General features: G+C 39.1%; 1 protein-coding gene across 3 annotated transcripts in view; it reads left to right on the forward strand.

Annotated features, from left to right (window-relative positions):
* Window positions 1-16,882, forward strand: part of LOC126236979 (organic cation transporter protein-like) — a 306,544-nt gene that overhangs the window by 270,732 nt on the left and 18,930 nt on the right. The window lies entirely within an intron of this gene.

The following is a 16,882-nucleotide window of genomic DNA, read 5'->3' on the forward strand; positions in this document are numbered from 1 at the left end:
ACTGGAGACAGAGCACAATAAATGCTGACACATTAATGATAAATTTGATAGTCCTAATGCCGTAAAAGGACCACCGCAGAAATCAGGCATGGTACATATACTATGGTTTGTACAATTAGAGAGCTACTTTGTTTTGGCCCACATTAGTACTGATGATGTAGGAAGTGAAGTAAAACCATGTAGTCATAAGTCTAAATGAACAAATGGCTACTGAAGTTTGTAACATGTTCACTACACATCTGTGCACAAGTGAATGTTACAGTTACTAGTCCACCTCAAGGAGAGCAGGTCATTATGATGACATTACGAAAATAATATAGCCATCACAGTTACTAACCAAAATGAGTATTATGATAACCAAAACACAAGAGAGTATTATGATGTGTACTAGAGAATTAAATGTTCTTACAATGACGGTGGACCACTTTATAGAAATGTATCCCTTCACAAGTGTTACAGCCATGTCTGCATAAGCAAATAGCTGGTTACCAAGAGAAGTGAGCCTGTCATTGCTTGTAATGATAGTCTCTTCGTAAGTAGGTAACAATCACAATATTTGTATGAAAATTTTTGCTAATATCAACAAGAATTTGGAGAGGAAGCTCATCAGTGTTGTCTACAAGGAACATATTCAAAGTTCTTTCCTTGGTATAACTAGGACTGGATTTTAATAACTGCCTTCTACTGCAAAGACAGTGTCTACAACATCAGCAAATAAGCTAATCTCAGATGCTATCTAATGACCATGATTGACATACAGGTAATTTGCTGATTATATTATTCAGTTTTTGAACAAATTTATATTATTCAGTTTTGGAACCAATTTCAAATATAGCATCATTGTAACAACTGATGAACTTGTTTATCAGAAGAATTATATCAGTCCAAAGAATTTTCTCTGATACATGAAACTATTTCGTTGAAGCAACAGACTTTTCTCAGATGTTGCAGTCTCATATTAAGAAGTTTCACCAGATTGCACCAGAGGAGCATGGTACAAAACACTTAAGTCATTTTGCATGACTTGTTAGCGTCTGAACAAGTTTTTGTTTGCCATGGTCATGCAATGACACATTCAAGATGCTTATGTATCACAAAAAGGCTTTCAAGCATTTGTATACCAGCAGTTAGTGCAAAGCATTCATGATTGATTCAATAACAAACTTTACATTCATATACTTAATCATAGCTTCTTGAGCAAACACTTTCCTTTATTTACATTTCTGTAAATGGAAGGCACTAAAATCCAAGGGATAGAACTCCACTGGCCAGTCATAGACCAGTAACAATCTACTGTTCTTCAGCTTCAGTCCTTTGGGCCATCAAAATAGCAGTCTACCAACAGTTGTTGATAATATACTCTTATTTGCTGTTACTGTAGTATTTACATCATGAACGGTAAGTGTGAAGACATTTCATATCATCTGTGTTGTATGTTTGGATTCCTTATTAAAACATAGTTTCTTGTTTATCGATTCCCAGTGGATATGATTTCATAGTTCTTTGCTTTCATCCCACCTCTCCTAATAAATTCACTCCAAAGTAAAAACTCACATGAAATTTATGGCATTTCCAACAAAGTAGTAAAACCTTGTTCCCAACAGATAAATAGGAGTTTCAGCCATATATGTAGCTGCTCACTGAAACAGGGCATTTTCCGGATAGACTGAAATACTGTATGCTATTGTTAAACCATCGCATAAAAAGGGGTATAGGTCTGATGCTAACAATGCTGCCTGTCTCACTTCTAACAGCTTTATCCAAAACTGTTGAAAAACTAATTTATTCAAGAGTAGCTTCACATATTCATAAAAAAGAAGTATTAACAAAATGTGAATTTGGTTTTCAGAATGGCTTTTTAGCAGAAAATGCTATATGTGCTCTCAGTAATCAAATACTAAATGCTCTGAATAACTGAAAATCAGCCACTGGGGCTTTTTGTGATCTCTCAAAGACTTTTGACTGCATGAATCATGACATTCTTCTAGATAAGTTTAAGTGTTGTGATATAAGTGGGACAGTGTAAAAACAGTTTAATGGTTATTTAACTGGAAGAATGCAGAAGGTTGGCATTAACAATGCAAATAGTCTCCAAAAAGCAGCAGAATTCTCTAACTGGGGAGGTATCAAGAACAATATCCCACAGGGTTCAGTCTTGGGTCTCTCATTGTTCTCGCCATACATTAACGACTTGCCACTCTATATTCATGAAGCTAGTTCATTTTGATGATTGTACAAGTACAGTAATCACACCCAACAGACAATCATTAGCGGAGAAAATTGTAAATAATGTCTTCTGGAAAATTATTAAGTGGTTCTTGGCAAATGGACTCTCATTAAATTTTGAGATATCACAGTATACACAATGTTGTACAGTAAATGGCATAACACCATTGATTAATATTGGCAACAGAAATCTGTTACTAAGGCAGAATCTTCAGAATTTCTGAGTGTGTGCATTGATGAGAAATTGAATTGGAAGAAACACATTGACGGTGTGCTGAAACGTTTGAGTTCAGCTACTTATGCTATTAGGGGTAATGTGAATTTTGGTGCTAGACATACCAGTAAATTAGCCGGCTATCCGTATTTTCATTCACTGCTTTCACATGGCACTCTATTTTGGAGTAACTCATCATTAAGAGAAAAAATATTCAATGCACAAAAGCATGTGATCAGAATAATAGCTGGTGCCCACCCTAGGTCACCTTGCAGACATTCATTTTAGGAACTGGGGATATCCACAGTACCTTCACAACACATATATTCATTTAGGAAATTTCTTATTAATAGCCAATGTCAGTTCAAAAATAATAGCAAAGTGCATAGCTACAGCACTAGAAGAAAGGATGAACAATATCCTGGATTAAATCTGACTTTGGCACAGAAAGGGGTGAATTACGCCAGTCATTTACCAAATAGCATTAAAAGTCTGATCGATAGCCAACCAGTACTAAAAAAATTGAAAGAATTTCTGCATGTCAACTCATTCCACTTAGTAGATAAATTTTTAGATATGCTGCAGTAATTGGAACAAAAATGGTGTAAAGAAACTTTATGCCACACTGACATATTCCACATCATTAATGTAATGTAATATATCAAATATGAGCAAGAAAGATAACCTGTGCTTACCCTTTTCATCTTAACACACAATATGATAAAATTCCTTGGGACTAATAAATAGGAAAATCTACATGGGATACATGGTCTTAAGTAATTTTGAAGGGAGACAGATGCACAAAAAGATGGTGAGATGAAATGCATTGTAGCAACTCAACAGCTATTGCATCAGCTAACACACCGAAAACTCTCTGGTCAGTAGTGCAGCAGTGCTGCAGGACTGTCTTTGGAATTAGTTCGTTCTGAGCCTTTGTAGCGTCACTCACATTTTATGTATTGCTGTCAAGCAATAAAGTTGTCTATTACACACTTACAGCTTCAGTTATTTTCCCTGGAGTGTCCTCACCTGGGTCCTCTCCACAATTGGTGATACTGTGACAAACATCAGCACCTACTATAGATTGTCCTGTGTTTATTGTCTCATCTTGTACACAACAACAACAATGAAACTTTTTTGCTGAAGAAGTATGAGTAACAGATAGTGACTTACATAGTGCTCGGTTTAGTGCTTTGCATCAACAGGAAAAACCTATGTCTTTTGTAAAATGTGAAAAAGACACTTTCTTAAAAAGTGCCAGTGGTATTGACAACACTCTCAAGTATCCAAACAATGTGTAATGTCTACCGATCTTCTGAGTGACTTCGGTAACAAATACAACTTTTTTGCTGTTCAAAAAACTGTCACAGATAGACACAGTGGAATTTTCCTCAATTCTATCGTGTCTGCAGCACCCTGTATGATTCTGCCAAACCCATTTGCACTGCCATATGGAGTCTATCCACGGGATGCCCTTCTGTGTCATGGCAGGCCAACGAGAGCTCTTCCATCGTTGCTGTCTGACTAGCTTTGGTGTTGGCTGTCTAAATTTCCAGTTGTATTTTACTTTGAGCAACCAGTTTCAGTGCTACATTGTGCCACCTTCAGGCCTCTGTGTAAAGACAACAATGGTAACTGTGTGAAATACATAACGAAAGGGGTGGTGTAAGTATTGTCTTCAGTAACAAAGCCAAACTGTTCAGGGAGTAACATCAAAGTTAAAATTAAATTAAGGAATAAAATGAGAGAACATTTGCACACTGTATTAATATAAACTAGGGTACAAAATATAAATGCCAGGTAATTGTAAACAAGAATCTACTAAACGGGGGTCAACATTGCATGTTATGCATAGATAATAATGGTGTAATGCTAACGTAAATGCCCGTATAACATCTGAAGCAAAACAATCACAGTCATTTTCTGGTGAGTGCAATCCAAATGTAAAATACTTGTTTGTATGTTGTCATATACTAGTAAAACATAAAACCACTTACAGGAGATCAGTCCCACATTAACTGTCTGTATCAAAATGTTTCTTGACATACATTTTCTTATTTAACCACCTTCTTATGAAGGTACCAACACTGTTTGGCCAAATAAAATAACTGGAAATTTAAATCGATTTGATTTAATGTATTAAAACTACCATCTTTCCACTTTAAATAACTAGCTTTGTGGTTCACTATTGCCGAGTGTATTCTGTGCAACCACGGCATTTCTGAAGACAGTGCAACCACGGCATTTCTGAAGACAGCTCCAAGTTCATCATATTACTTAGCCATCTAGGTGAGCATCTTGGCATTATTAGCAACATTGTTTGTTTTGCCCCTAACTACCAGCAAATACCACACACTGCTCCTCCAAGGCCTCAGCAGAACCCCAGAATAGCAATTATGCTGAGTTGTTTATGATTAATGTTTAGCCACCAAAATGCCCTCTCAACCCTGAAAACACCTTCGAACATTAATCAACATCACCCTCATGCCAGATTGCACATTGTGGACAATGTGGGTAGGGAAGGTACCGCCTTATTACAAACAAGCAATGAGCTCTCATGAGCATGAGTCAGAAAGGAAACTGATTTTTGCAAGCAGTCACCTGGCTATGTTACATCATCAGTACATTAATTCAGCAAACAGTAATGTTAATTCAGCAAACAATAATGACAAGCTGCACTTTGGCCATGGACCAAGCCATGACAATTTGTAGTGCACAGTCGAGCAGAACCGAGTGAGCGTATACGTTGTCAACGAAGACGTCACCCACACCCTGCCCGGTAGAAACCTCCAGCCAGTCAAAACAAACAGTGGTTTAATACACATTTCAGTGATACAGCACACAACTGCACAGCACTTTGCCATCTCCCAAATGGAAAGAACAATCCACAACAGGCGCTCTGGATTGTTGCACTACTACAAGCCGTCCACCTTCTCCAAATGTCAGCCAGTCAAGCTGTACACCATCCCTATGCAACAGCAGTAGACTCTACATCCTGGATCACACTCGAAACCAATACTTTCTTGTTGATTCTGGATCTGAAGTGAGTGCCATGCCATGTTAGCTACTGCCAGTGGAAGAAACTTTATCCACCTTCCAAATCTGTGTAGCAAATGATTCACTTGTATTATTTCAGCACACAGAACCACATGTTGAACCATGGACCAGGGTTTAGAAAACATGTTTACTCGGCAGTTTTTCATTGCCAACATCAAGGAACCCTGTAGTGGGAGCTGCCTTCCTAAGGCTTTATCATCTCTTCCCGGATTTGGCACCATATAGTGAAATCTTCCCAGATTTGGCACCACATAGTAAAAAGAGCCATCATGTTTCATGGAGAGAAAAGGACAGAACCCCTACCATGCACTCTCTTAGACATGCATTCAGTGTATAAAGAAGACCTCAGCATGTCTCTGGTAGAAATGCTTTATGGAAAACCACTAACTGCCAGCAGACTTCACAGAGCTGTACCTCTATCAACAGAGAAGGAACTACTTCTGTTCGTCCATAAGTTAAAGTGGCACATCACTAGTCTCATGATACATGGCACACAGCTCACATAAAATCTTCGTCCATTAAGCCCTAAGGGACTTTGATGCCTCACTTGAGGGGAAACAGATGGCTGTTACCATCAATACACTCAAGCCTGCATGAAAGCTGTAGGATGCCTCTAACATGATGGTAAATATCATTGACAGCTTGGTCGACATTACTCTCATCAATCAGGTTGATGATGGAGTTATAGTATGAGTAGACATGCAACAATTTCAACCTGAAGAGCTCTCAGCTAGACTCATCAGTAGCCTTCTCACTGTGGAAGGATAGCATGGTGAATGGCGGAGCAATTAAGGAACACCTCCCGGAATATACTTTCACCCGTACAAACTTCTGCAATCCAGACTCCGTATCTTTTTGGTTGTTGGCAGAAGGAATCAGTGTGGCCACAGCTGCTGAGAAACAACCACAGCCTCAGCACTTGCAAATGGAACAGGATATGCTTGTAGCCACAATTTTGCTGCCTCCACCAGTCGTGGCTCCTCCCCACCCCCCACATCAATGTTGATCGGCAGTCCCATTATGGGCAACCACACTGACTTCCCCTCTCACCTCACACAATATTACTACTACTGAACAGTAGCAACTGTGACTACTCAGTCCATTTAATGTGCCAAGCAATGGTCAGCCATGCTCTGCTCAGGCAGCCAGCTGTGCAACAGCTGGTTTCCCAGTGCACTGTACTACAGGGTTGAGCAGGAAAGGGGAGGGGTGGGGGACACAACCCGGGGGAGGATGCTTCTGTAGTGACCCAGCACTGATTGCACCAGCTAACATACAGAAAACTTTCTGATTAATGGCTCAGTAATGCTGCAGTACTATCTTTAGTCAGTTTGTCCTGAGCCTTTGTTGTATGCATACATGTTCTGTGTATTGCTGGTAAGCAATAAAAGTATTCTGTTACAGATTCTTGGTCTGCCACTTGAACTGGAGTATCCTTACCTGGGTCCTCTCTACAGTGTTATTCAAGAATAAATTGGAATAACTTCCAAAAAAGCCAAAAACTGACATACAGACAAATGTTCAAAAGACACTACTACATAAAAGATGTTATGGAGACTGTACATCTTCATGTATCAGAGGTTGCGTCCTGAAATTGTTTAGAACTTTGCAACCATCAACTTGAAATATAATCAATATATTAGGAAGTAGCTAGCCATAGGTATTAAAAGAAGTTGCCTCTACATTAACTGGTAACCTTTGCCATTAATACGGAAACCATATTTATTAGGTGGAAAGTGAATAGGTGATTGTCTGGAAGTTAGATAACCCACATTACTGTCATTCACATTGTTGAATAGAAGAAGCACTTAAGACTCTATATTGTGTAATATATATGTTATCCTGTTTGTCACAGGAGATTTGCTCAACAGGATTAGCATGTAATAAAATACAGCCTTTTCAGTAGTTGCAAGGGCAACAGTCTGGATGATTGACTGATCTGGCCTTGTAACAATAACCAAAACGGCCTTGCTGTGCTGGTACTGCGAATGGCTGAAAGCAAGGGGAAACTACGGCCGTAATTTTTCCCGAGGGCATGCAGCTTTACTGTATGACTGAATGATGGTGGCGTCCTCTTGGGTAAAATATTCCGGAGGTAAAATAGTCCCCCATTCGGATCTCCGGGCGGGGACTACTCAAGAGGATGTCGTTATCAGGAGAAAGAAAACTGGCGTTCTACGGATCGGAGTGTGGAATGTCAGGTCCCTTAATAGGGCAGGTAGGTTAGAAAATTTGAAAAGGGAAATGGATAGGTTAAAGTTAGATATAGTGGGAATTAGTGAAGTTCGGTGGCAGGAGGAACAAGACTTCTGGTCAGGTGACTACAGGGTTATAAACACAAAGTCAAATAGGGGTAATGCAGGAGTAGGTTTAATAATGAATAGGAAAATAGGAACGCGGGTAAGCTACAACAAACAGCTTAGTGAACGCATTATTGTGGCCAAGATAGATACGAAGCCCACACCTACTACAGTAGTACAAGTTTATATGCCAACTAGCTCTGCAGATGACAAAGAAATTGAAGAAATGTATGATGAAATAAAAGAAATTATTCAGATAGTGAAGGGAGACGAAAATTTAATAGTCATGGGTGACTGGAATTCGAGTGTAGGAAAAGGGAGAGAAGGAAACGTAGTAGGTGAATATGGATTGGGGCTAAGAAATGAAAGAGGAAGCCGCCTGGTAGAATTTTGCACAGAGCACAACTTAATCATAGCTAACACTTGGTTTAAGAATCATGATAGAAGGTTGTATACCTGGAAGAATCCTGGAGATACTAAAAGGTATCAGATAGATTATATAATGGTAAGACAGAGATTTAGGAACCAGGTTTTAAATTGTAAGACATTTCCAGGAGCAGATGTGGATTCTGACCACAATCTATTGGTTATGAACTGCAGATTGAAACTGAAGAAACTGCAAAAAGGTGGGAATTTAAGGAGATGGGACCTGGATAAACTGAAAGAACCAGAGGTTGTACAGAGTTTCAGGAAGAGCATAAGGGAACAATTGACAGGAATGGGGGAAAGAAATACAGTAGAAGAAGAATGGGTAGCTTTGAGGGATGAAGTAGTGAAGGCAGCAGAGGATCAAGTAGGTAAAAAGATGAGGGCTAGTAGAAATCCTTGGGTAACAGAAGAAATACTGAATTTAATTGATGAAAGGAGAAAATATAAAAATGCAGTAAATGAAGCAGGCAAAAAGGAATACAAACGTCTCAAAAATGAGATCGACAGGAAGTGCAAAATGGCTAAGCAGGCATGGCTAGAGGACAAAAGTAAGGATGTAGAGGCTTGTCTCACTAGGGGTAAGATAGATACTGCCTACAGGAAAATTAAAGAAACCTTTGGAGATAAGAGAACCACTTGTATGAACATCAAGAGCTCAGATGGAAACCCAGTTCTAAGCAAAGAAGGGAAAGCAGAAAGGTGGAAGGAGTATATAGAGGGTCTATACATGGGCGATGTACTTGAGGACAATATTATGGAAATGGAAGGGGATGTAGATGAAGATGAAATGGGAGATACGATACCGCGTGAAGAGTTTGACAGAGCACTGAAAGACCTGAGTCGATCAAGGCCCCCGGAGTAGACAACATTCCATTGGAACTACTGACGGCCTTGGGAGAGCCAGTCCTGACAAAACTCTACCATCTGGTGAGCAAGATGTATGAAACAGGCGAAATACCCTCAGACTTCAAGAAGAATATAATAATTCCAATCCCAAAGAAAGCAGGTGTTGACAGATGTGAGAATTACCGAACAATCAGTTTAATAAGCCACAGCTGCAAAATACTATCACGAATTCTTTACAGACGAATGGAAAAACTAGTAGAAGCCGACCTCGGGGAAGATCAGTTTGGATTCCGTAGAAATACTGGAACATGTGAGGCAATACTGACCTTACGACTTATCTTAGAAGAAAGATTAAGGAAAGGCAAACCTACGTTTCTAGCATTTGTAGACTTAGAGAAAGCTTTTGACAATGTTGACTGGAATACTCTCTTTCAAATTCTAAAGGTGGCAGGGGTAAAATACAGGGAGCGAAAGGCTATTTACAATTTGTACAGAAACCAGATGGCAGTTATAAGAGTCGAGGGACATGAAAGGGAAGCAGTGGTTGGGAAGGGAGTAAGACAGGGTTGTAGCCTCTCCCCGATGTTATTCAATCTGTATATTGAGCAAGCAGTAAAGGAAACAAAAGAAAAATTCGGAGTAGGTATTAAAATCCATGGAGAAGAAATAAAAACTTTGAGGTTCGCCGATGACATTGTAATTCTGTCAGAGACAGCAAAGGACTTGGAAGAGCAGTTGAATGGAATGGATGGTGTCTTGAAGGGAGGATATAAGTTGAACATCAACAAAAGCAAAACGAGGATAATGGAATGTAGTCAAATTAAGTCGGGTGATGTTGAGGGTATTAGATTAGGAAATGAGACACTTAAAGTAGTAAAGGAGTTTTGCTATTTGGGGAGCAAAATAACTGATGATGGTCGAAGCAGAGAGGATATAAAATGTAGACTGGCAATGGCAAGGAAAGCGTTTCAGAAGAAGAGAAATTTGTTAACATCGAGTATAGATTTAAGTGTCAGGAAGTCATTTCTGAAAGTATTTGTATGGAGTGTAGCCATGTATGGAAGTGAAACATGGACGATAAATAGTTTGGACAAGAAGAGAATTGAAGCTTTCGAAATGTGGTGCTACAGAAGAATGCTGAAGATTAGATGGGTACATCACATAACTAATGAGGAGGTACTGAATAGGATTGGGGAGAAGAGGAGTTTGTGGCACAACTTGACCAGAAGAAGGGATCGGTTGGTAGGACATGTTCTGAGGCATCAAGGGATCACCAATTTAGTATTGGAGGGCAGCGTGGAGGGTAAAAATCGTAGGGGGAGACCAAGAGATGCATACACTAAGCAGATTCAGAAGGATGTAGGTTACAGTAGGTACTGGGAGATGAAGAAGCTTGCACAGGATAGAGTAGCATGGAGAGCTGCATCAAACCAGTCTCAGGACTGAAGACCACAACAACAACAAAATACTTTGTATAACATAAACATTTTCTACATCTACTTCATACAGGCTCTACAAGCCACTGTGTAGTGTATGGCAGAGGGGTTCCTTGTACCACTGTTAGTCATTCCCTTTCCTGGTCCATTCACAAATGGAGCAAGAGAAAAATACTGTCAATATGCTGCAACGTGAGTCCTGGTCTCTGTTATCTTGTCTTTGCAGTCCTCCTGCGAGATGTATTGTGGTGGCAGTAGGAGTGTTCTGCCATCTGTCATAAATACTGGTTCTTTATACTTTCTTAATAATGTTTCACAAAAAAAAAATCATCTTCCCTCCAGGGATTCTCATTTGAGTTCATGCAGCACCTCCATAACACATGTTGACTGAACATACTAGTAACACATCCAGCAGCACACTTCAGAACTGTTGCAATGGTTTCTTTTAATTCGACCCGGTTCGAATACCAAACGCTATATCAATACTTAACGAGAGAGTTGCAGAAGTGGTTTTTACACAGTCTCCTTTATGGATGAGCTGTGTGTTGCTAAAATTCTCTCAATAAAGCTCAGTTGACCATTCGCCTTCCCTACAACTGACCTCAGGAACTTGCTCAATTTCATATTGTTTTGCAGTGTTATGCCTAGATATTTAATCACCTTAACTGCCTCAGGGAGAACACCACTAACAATGTATTTCAACACAAAACTGCATGTATTTCATACAGAAACACTCCTAATGCAGTTCTTAGGTAACTGTGCTGAAAGCAGACATGAGATATTTCATATGCATGACAACAGTTTGTTCATGTATATGGTTTGTGACAGGTTGTTCCTTTATTGTACAGAATGATATTTTAATAATAATTAGTTTTTGGGTAGTTTGTCATTAATGTAAGATAAACTCTCCAACTTCACCATTGTTATGTCATCAATACTGCGAGCTACTGGAGGGACTCTTCTTGAGAAAGAGAATTCTTAAGTATCACAATATAAGAATCAAAGCGATGCTTACTGCTGCATTATGGCCCAAATTCAGGGGCATAATTTGTGATTTGTAATGTCATTTAAGTGTAATTTGTGGCTGTAATACTAGGAATGGACACTGTAAAACTGAAATTTGTTTTTGACTTTGGCATATTCTTGAACTATTATTATACCAACGAGACAGCTTATGTCTGTTTCTCAGTTGACACTTTGAGTTTTTCCCTGGTAAAGTAAGAGAAGTGCATTGTTAAGAGAAAAAAAATCAACTTATAATTATTTCAAAATTTAGTAATATTTTATTCTTTTTATTTTTATTTATTTATTTTAGCACCCTACCACTGAATTCTGATCCCATTGCAAGACTTCTACTACCTAATTTTGACACTGCCTTGCTGACTAAATTTCAGACAAATCAAATGCATTCATGTCAGAATAAAATTACTATTACCAATTGCTTTTGATATGTCCATAATTTGTAACCTTGTTCCTTATTAATGAATCAGCATATTTATGTACACAGTGACCAGTGCAACTGTTCTAATGTTGAACTGTTTACTCTATGAGTGTTGCATCTATCAATAGGCTTTATTGGGAATAACAGAAGTGAATTAAAGAAACATGTAAATAATATTTTTGCACTTTATTCAAGTACCCAACCAACAAACAACCAAAATAAATCAAAGAATAATAAGGGCGAAAGCTCCATCATAATAATAATTCCATACTGAAGCTATCAATCATCTTCTACTGCATCACCCACTTGTCATTTACACTCATCCATTGCACATTTCTTTAAACCTAGTGCTCCAGGTATATTAGGGTACTGGTGCTTGATATGACAGCTCATTATGGTGACGAAAGCCTGTGGTTTCTGCACCGGAATGTCTTCTTCTTGTTCTGAGGTTTTATCTCCCGTATGACTGTATCTTCCAATTGTTGCTCTTGGCAATTCGTCGCTGTAATTGTAACATGGTTTCAACCATTCAGTTGTTACTGTCTCTTGCTTCCCATTTATGTGTAATGTAAAGGTATTGCTTCCTTTTGTCAAAACTTTATAAGTATCCATATAAGGCAACTGTGGTGGTGGTCGTATCATGGTTTCATCACACAATCAGATGAAGGGCATGTTTGTAAGTCCTTATGGAGAAAAACCCTTCCATCCCTATGTCTGATGGCTGCCACTGCTTGTAACTGTCTCATGTGCTCAAGATGCCTAACAAATTCAGTTCTTGGCTCTTGTGCAGCTGAGGGTGGCACTGGTGTAATTAGTTCTCCAGGAACTCGCAACCCTTCTCAATACATCAATTGTGCTGGTGAACTTAGTATGTCTTCCTTCATTGCTGTGTGCAAGTCTAACAGTATGAGAGGTCACACCTCAGTCCACATTGTCTTGTAGCCCATAAGCACTGACTTTAATGTCTTGTGAACCTTTCCACCATTCTGTTATGTGCTGGATGGTAACTGATTGTATATAGATGGACGCATCCACAAATATTCATTACTTCCATGAACAGTTGTGATTTGAATTGGTGACCTCTACTGCCATGATTGAGTGTGGAATTCCGAAATGTGCAAATCATTCATGTACCAATACTTTCCCCATTGTACTTGCCAAGATGTCTGCTATGAGGCTGCTTCCCACCATCTTGTCAAACAATATGCCATTATCACCATGTACCTTTGTCCATTAGAAGAAGGTACAGGGTGACAGTTATGGAACTATATGAAACAAAATCATCATAACTACTGAATGGTTTGCATTCAGATGTTCAGACTGCATAGATGGCCATAGGCATGATGGGAAGTAGTATGGTTTGGTTTAGCGATGAAGCCCATTTTCAATTGGCTGGGTTTGTCAGTAAGCAAAAATGGTGAATTTGGGGGGCTGAGAATCTGCATTTCATGATCGAAAAGTCTCTTCACCCTCAACGGGTGACTGTGGTGTGCAATGTACAGTCATGGAATAATCAATACAATATTCCTTGATGGCAGGGGTATTACTGCATGAAACGTAAAGGCTATGGAAGGTGATTTCATCCCCTGAGGGTGACTCTAATTTCATCAAGATGTGGTTCATGCAAGATGGAGCTTGACCCCATCGAAGCAGGAGAGTGTTTGATGTTCTGGAGGAGCACTTTGGGGACAACATTCTGGCTCTTTTAGATACCCAGAGACCACTGGCATGGGCCTCAATTAGCTGCCATGTTCTCCAGATCTGAACACATGCAACTCCTTTTTGTAGGCCTATATTAAAGACAGGGTGTACAACAGTAACCCCAAAACCATTGCTGAGCTGAAAACGGACATTCAGGAGATCATCAACAGCATTGTTGTTTTAACACTTCAGCAGATCATGCAGAATTTTGGTGTTCATCTGCACCACATTATCGCCAATGATGGCAGGCATATCGAACGTCATAACTTAAATCCGATCATCTGCAGTGACATGTTGAATAAAGTGTGTGTACATCGTAGTTGGTAACTAATTCAAATTTTTTTCATATAGGTCAATGATTGTCACCCTGTAGCAGCCCTACTAAATCCACATGAATGTGCCATGAATCTATTAGTTGGTGTTGGAAACAGTGAAATTGGTGGAAGGGTATATCAGCTGATTTTGTTATGTTGACATCCTAAGCTTGCTCGTACCCAATTTCTGCAATATTTTTTATGCCTGGCCATATGACTTTGTTTACCACTAGCTTTGCAGTTGCTCTAATACCTGGGCATGTCAACCTATGCAAGTTCTCAAAAATGCTCCTTGTAAACTCTGTTGCAATAAATGGTTGGTGTTGACCTCTTGATGAATCACACCAATTCTGATATCACTGTAAGACCCCAACTTGCATTGTAGCTGTAAAGCCTTGAGTTTATTTTCTCATAGGTCTTGCAGCTCCATATCATCTTCTTGTATGTCAGCTATTTCTTCCCACAGAATTGTACTTAAGGTAGCACAGTTTCATGATAGATAATCTGCCATTATGTTTTGTGCCCCTAAAATGTGACAAGTCAGTCACAAATTGAGGAATGAATTTCACCTGTCTACATTGTCTCAGAGAACTGTGGTCCATTGAAACAAACATGTAAGTGGCTTATGATCAGTAAAACTATAAAATGCCTGCTTTCCACTGTGGAACAAAAATGTTTGATAGCCACAAAAATTGTCCCTATTTTGCAATTTATTGCTCTCTAAACACGTAACGAAGCCAGTGCAGCCAATGTCTGCCTATCCTTTGTTGCAGCGCCACCCCAATTGCCATCTGGCTCGCATCTACCACGAGAGCTATATGAGCCTGGGTGAAAGGGTGTGCTAGAGTTGCAGCCTATGCTAAACACGATTTGATTGTATTAAAAGCCTTTTCACCTGCTGGCATCCACAGTATTTTCAGTTTACTGATGACTACTTGCCAGTGAGTAATGCATTAAGAGGTTCTTGTTGCTGTGCTGCATGTGGTAGCTGCTGTCGCTAGTAACTGACTATTCTGAGAAATCTATGTAATTCTTTGAATGTTGTTGATAGTCATATATTTTGTATTGTTTCTTCTCAATTTGGAAGTGGCAACACTCCTTTTTCAGAATCTGCGCATCCAAGGAATTGCACTTTGTTCCTATCTGGAATGGTACTATTCCATACTCCTGCAGCTGTTGAAAGAGTAGGTTTAAATGTGACCTTGTTCTTTCTTTGACACCAAGAAAACAAGTACGTCATCCATGTAGCTGAAGAGAAATGAAAAATCATGCAATACCCCTTAGATAAATCTTCCCCATGTTATCACTAAGTTCCTTAACTCAAATGGCATGAAATTATACTGGAACAAGCTGAAGGGTGTAATTACTGTGGTTTTCTGTATATGCATTTGTATATATGCTTTCACACAATTTGTTATGCTGAATTCTTTTCCCTGCGCAATAGTGCTGTCAAAATCTGTGACATTAGCTATTGGGAACTGTAGGTGCGTTAAGTGCCCTGTGGTCACCACATAGCCACCCAAACCCATCTTTCGTACATACCATGTTTAATGGTGAAATATAAGGACTGTTGGAATGGGTTACAATAACTGTTATGATTAGTTCTTCAAAACCAGCTTGTGCTGCTCGTAACTTTTGGTTCTGTCTTTTCAGTCTGGCTGCTACCAGTTGTCTGGGTGTTGTGTTGATGTGGTGCACGATTTAGTGTGTTCATCTTTTTTCCATATTAAATGGCTTTGTGATCTCTGGGTATTCATGCCAGAGATAGCTGAATGCACTGTCATTGCTTTTTGTTTTAATTTGTGTATCCATTTGCTGAACCTGTCAGGTGCTGCTGAAGTGTGCAGACCCTGCATCAGTTGATATGATGATCTATTGCCATTCTGAAGCCGAAGTTTCAGTGACGAGTATATTGATGTATCAGCATTTCCTTTAGAGCCATGTAGCATTGCTGTGATAACACATGTTCTACTTCTTCTATAACTGTTCCATCTACATGTGCCATGGTGATGATAAATCTACTTTCATTGTACTCACACTGTGCTGCTGAAAAATACATTAAACATGTGTAAAGTAGTGGTCAGCTTGGCCAAAAGTGTAGCAGTTTGATGTGGGCCACATTATTTACCAGATGTCTTTCTGTCTGGACCATCTCTGCAGTGGTTTGATGTAGTGGTATACGTAGGGCTTCATTTACATTGGTTTATGCCTCTTGTGTATCTCCTTCTGCTTTCACCTTGGAGAAAAAAGGCACATTCTCTTATAAATTTTCTTTCCTTACTTCACCAGCTCATCACCTTAGCAGGAATAATAGTACAGAATAAAAGAAAGAGGTAAGTAATTATTCACATAACCAACTAGCAAACAACTAAAGTAAATCAAAGAATAACAGGGATAAGAATTCCTTCGTAATAATAATAATTATTCCATGATGCAACCAGCAATCATCATCTACCGCGCCACCCACCTGTCATTTACACTCTTCCATCACTATAGGCTCTTTGGATTGCCATCAAGAGAACATATATGCTTTCCTCTGCTTTCAAGGCATCTCTAGTTTTGAAAACATGTAATTTGTTGACAGTGTTCATCTGTCAGAACGGTCATTGTCACACCTTCATTTGGCGGCAAAAATGTTAACGTCTGCATCAAGACAAAAATGACGAAAAGAATAATTATTTCTATAGTGCAAAAGTCATTGAACTATTGGTTGGTTATTTATGTCTCAATGAAATGAAATATTTTATTAATAAGAAGGATCATAATTAAATGTTTGTGTTAACATGTTACAACTTTTATAATAGATTCTCATTCTGTATCTCTCAAGACTTGCTCAGCTTGATTTAATGGTGTGCCATGAGCGTTATATAGATTAATTAGAAGGATGGTGGCTGTCATACAATTCACTAACAGCTCTT

The sequence above is a fragment of the Schistocerca nitens genome, chromosome 2, assembly GCF_023898315.1.
Source record: "Schistocerca nitens isolate TAMUIC-IGC-003100 chromosome 2, iqSchNite1.1, whole genome shotgun sequence".
NCBI classification, from domain to species: domain Eukaryota; kingdom Metazoa; phylum Arthropoda; class Insecta; order Orthoptera; family Acrididae; genus Schistocerca; species Schistocerca nitens.